General features: G+C 33.1%; 1 protein-coding gene across 1 annotated transcript in view; it reads left to right on the forward strand.

The window, feature by feature from the left end:
* LOC122258558 (uncharacterized) overlaps positions 1-70 on the forward strand; it is a 1,017-nt gene extending 947 nt beyond the window's left edge. Inside the window, exon 2 of the mRNA XM_043024570.2 lies at positions 1-70. This exon is cut by the window's left edge and continues 313 nt beyond it. The gene's annotated coding sequence lies outside the window, so the exon portion shown is untranslated.
* Positions 71-5,000: the final 4,930 nt, after the last annotated feature.

Consider the following 5,000-nt stretch of genomic DNA (forward strand, 5'->3'; position numbering starts at 1 on the left):
AACGCGAGGAACTTCGTCCTTGTAAATCCTCGATGGTTCCTTTAGCGATATGAAATAAAAACAACCATTATAGTTTGTTTTGTTTCATAAAATTTGGTCCCAAATAGGAAATGTTGCTTAGCTACTTACAATTTAAAAACAAAAGCCGCTTAAAAACGAGAGTTGTCTGTGCTCCCAGTTTGATATGCTACAAATCTATCTTTCTATCTATACCCGTACCAATCTCTCTCTCTCTCTCTCTATCTATCTATCTATATGTATGTATATATAAACACACATATACACACACATATGCACACACAATGATCTGGAACATAATAGTAAAACTGCCGAAAATACCTTTAATATTAATTACCTGAGGGAAGGTAAAGAGGAAAGTATATATAGCTAATATCATCACGTCTAAACGATAGAACTCAATACTGAAAAAATAGAATGTTGACCGGAATTATTCCCGATATGGAAATGAGAACGGTAAGTGTTGCTAATAACAGTTTGAATAAAACTCGACATCCGCCCTTGTTTTCCCATGGCCTCGTTCCCAGCCACCTCGTGCTTCCCGTTGTGAGATTAGTATAGTTTGCTCTTCCATTTACCAAGCTGACTACCTGCGAAGGCGTTGGCAATCTCTGATGCACTTGATGTATGGGCATGGTATGGTATTATAGTATTATATTGCATGTTCAGGGTAAAACACTCTTATATCTTCTAGAACATCAGCTGAGAAAAAAAATCATATAGTCATTAATCTATTCATATACCATCTCGACAATCTACCTAGGTGTAGGCTGGCTTTGTTACATTTTGCATGTAACCATAGTTCAATAGTACGTTCCGATTTTAGTATATTATATAAGGATAGCTGCTAGCTATGGCACAGATAGCTCTGCGTTCCTCATGTCAGGATTACATGCCACTTCGAGATTCATTTGACTACGCTTAGTTACTTCTACATTGCATGTTGCACCGGCCTGCAAATACAACCTGATTTTTACGAGCACATCACATTGCCTTGTTTATTCTTATATGAGCCATGAATGAACCTACGTCGCAAAACCCATCACAATGCTTTATGCATCGGTTTGCAGGCCTTTGTGAGATGATCAGCTCTGTCAAGCTCCCCTTGTAGGGGGGTCTAATAAAAGACGAGATCCTAGCAAGAGTTACTTTCATATCCACACTTTGATTATCACATACTGACCTTGCTAGGCGATCATCATAATAATGCCTAGGAATTCCAGCATGACATGGTAATCTGATATAATCTTTATTATTTCCAGCGCTTTGGTCGAGAGTGTTTGGGGCTTCGAGAGCACTGTGGGAATCGCAGAAAGTGACTCCTGAACCTTGTTAGATAGGAATTCTGAGTCGAAAAGTATTCCTGTATTCCAGGATTACAAAGTGCTGGCCCAGTCCTAAACCCTCCTGATCCCGGTGTCGCAAAATTCTGCTTTATTACGCAGTGAGTGCACCCGACTCTGCTCCCAGTCTGCAAGGATCTAACGGCAGGGCTTTCATGAAGATGTTTATAGAGTTTTAAGATGCTCAATGATAGTTACAGACACGGCAGTGTGAATTTAAGAATCTTTGCTTGGAAATGGCCGTCCTGAATGAAACAAGACATAGAAAGGCAACAAGTTAAAACATATTACTGTTTAATCGTAGTTAAGATATATATATGTATATATATATATATATATATATATATATATATATATATATATATATATTTTTTTTTTTTTTTTTTTAATAGATTTATTACTTATAACTCAACGCAATTGTTATTATTAGTATAGTGATCAGTATCATTGTTATCATTATGAGAATCATTATTTTTATCTAAATCCTCAAAATCAACTGCAACATAATCATTAGTATCATTATCCTTTTTATCATCATTGTATATAGTATCATCATTGATTATCATTATCATTATAATAATAATTTATTATCATCATTATTAGTATTTTTTGTCATCATCATTACTATTATCATTATCATTATTATAAATTTTATTGATATTTTTACTATTATCATTATCATCATCATTACTACCGTTATCATTATCATCATTATTAATATTATCATTATCATCATTATTAATATTATCATTATCATTATTACTATCATTATTTTCATCATGAATTATTAGTATTGCTATGATAACTGTCAGTATTGTTATCATTATCATCATCATTATTATTGTAACCATCATTACTATTTCCATGATTATTGTCATTGCTATCATTTTTGGTTGTTATAATTATCATTATTAACGTTAATATTAAAATTATTATTTTTAATAGTATTGTCATTATTATCATCATTATATGTTTCTCATTATTAGTTATGATTACAGTTATCATCATTATTATTATTACTGCTATTATCATTATGTATTTCATTATCATCAGCATAATGAATATCATTACTGCTATTTATTGTTACTATCATTATCATTCTGTTATTACTATTATCATTATTGTTATTGCAATCATCATTATTACTGTCATTATCATCATTACCATTTCGTTATCATCATCATTGTCATTTCGTTATCATCATTATCATTAATCCAAGATCATTGTTGGTTATTACCTTTATGATCATATCATTATCATCATTATTATTTCTCATTATTGATATTTTATTACATCATTACAATCATTGTAATTATCATTGTTATCATAATGATTTCAATTAACATCACTACTTTTATTATTATTATATTTTTACTTACATTATAATTCTATCTTTACTACTAATTGTTGTTGTTATCATCATCAATGTCATCATGATAATTATGAGTACTACTATTAATATCACCATTTTTATTATTGATATTACTATTATTATCGTTATTACCATTATCTTTATCACTATCAGTATTACTTCTATCATCATTACTCTTATTATCATCATTGCTGTTATGATTATTGTCAACCTCATTATCATCGTTATTACTATATCATGATTATATTTTTTTCTATTTCATTATTACATCCTCAGCACTTTGGCTAAGACTATGTCCCTCCTGGAAGCCGTAGTCCTTATGATGCTTGTGGCTATGAAGGGTATCCTAGTCTAACCAGTATACTAGATAGGAGAAGGTAAATTATGACTTCAAACCGCCTGCTGCCTCGTAGATAATGCCTCTTCAGACAAGGGCTAAAAGATAGATACTCACCAACCAACGCACAGTCAAGGTTCAAACCCACATTATGACGTGAGACTAAATTCAAGTGGAACATCATTGGTCTAGTCAAGACAAGACGAAAAGAAGAACAACTAGCTAAGCCAGCCACTGGCCATGTATTATACGTCAACGGAGGAGACGAATCTTAAGAGGCATCGGGTTCTGACATGATAACAGTTGCGCGTTTAGGAAGACCGGCCGCCTCTGTAAACATGACGTTAACATTGCCATTCATCTTTCACAATTTAGTTGATATTTCGGACTCCAATGAAATTAGTTAAACTTTATGTTCACTTTTTTCATCATATATATTATCATGAATATCTAATGATATAGACAGAATAGTTCTAAAGAGATAACTAAAATAAAGATACGATGTCAACAACTCAGAACAACAGTACATCTTTCACAAATATTAATGAGCCTCCTTCTTACGGATTGCTCGAGCGGTAACAAGAGGTGTTGTTTTTCTAATGCCTGAAAACATAAAAAAATAATCGAATTCAACGGTCTGAATTCAATAATCTCATTAACCATGAAAATAAAGTCAGGATATATAATACAGCTGATACAGATTTATACGTCAACATCATAAAAATCATAACAGTCACTACACATTGATCATGGGAGATTTTAATGCGAAAATCGGGCAACGTCTACAATCGGACGGAGCAGCAATTGTTATGGAGGACATGAAAGAGGAACAAGATCTGTGCAATTTGCGCTAATGAACATTGAATTACCTAACATTAACGGTGGTGAAAGTACCTTTAGACTAGATGCCACGGTAGAAAGAAACAAAATGATAAGACATTACAGCAAAAGTAAACATCCACACAGCCTTTCTCCAGAAAGAATGATTCCAAATCAGACTCAAGAACATAATTGAAGGCCTTAAATCACTTGGTGTAGGAGAGAAAAATGCAAACAATAATATTAAACCGACATGAAAAATCTGAAAAAAATAAGGGCACTACAAGCGATGACACTGAATGAATTATGCCAGACCATTAGGAAGAACACAAGAGAGGAGACAATTGCAACATGGTTAGAGAAGCAGTGGAGAGTGGAAAAGATCTGAGGAAGGCCATACGAACCCAAAATGGAGGCAAATTGCAAATACCAGCTCTGAAAGAGGCCGACGGAAGAGTAACAACCTTCAGGAAAAGGATGTGCAGAACTCTTTTAAAAATATGAAGACGGAGCAAGTGAAATAAGAACTAAACCAGCAGAAGGAGACCCGCTAATACTCGAATGTGAAGTAGAGAAAGCAACGCAGCAAAGGAAAAACGACAAAGCACCAGAGGAAGATGACCTTATAATAAAGATACTAAAAGAAGGAGAAAAACAACAACATTAGTAATGAAAATAAGGGAGTTATTCAGTCGAGTAATGAAGGAGAGCCACCAGAACATATTCCCGGCCCATTAGTTTGGCATTCCACATCTACAAACTGTTTATGAAGAGACTGAAGACAATTAAATCGACATGACAGAACAAACTGCCGACAGGAAAGGACACTCAACAATAGATCACCTACACACAATCACTCAAACACTTGTGAAAAATGAATATCTAATTCCTACAACCAAGGCATTTGTAAATTATGAGTAGATAATTGACTCTATTAAGCATGTTTAAGCATATTTAATGCTTTCAAAAGACATGAAATGCTTACAAAGATCATTAACATTGTAGAAAGAAACATATAAACTATACATGTGTAAACAAATTAGATGAGAAAAAAAATGCTATTCATTGCTGCATTAGAAGAAATGAGAAATATTAAAAAGAGTTGAAATAG

Source organism: Penaeus japonicus, unplaced genomic scaffold, assembly GCF_977035675.1.
Source record: "Penaeus japonicus unplaced genomic scaffold, GWHDUDI00000001_assembly GWHDUDI00000021, whole genome shotgun sequence".
NCBI lineage: Eukaryota > Metazoa > Arthropoda > Malacostraca > Decapoda > Penaeidae > Penaeus > Penaeus japonicus.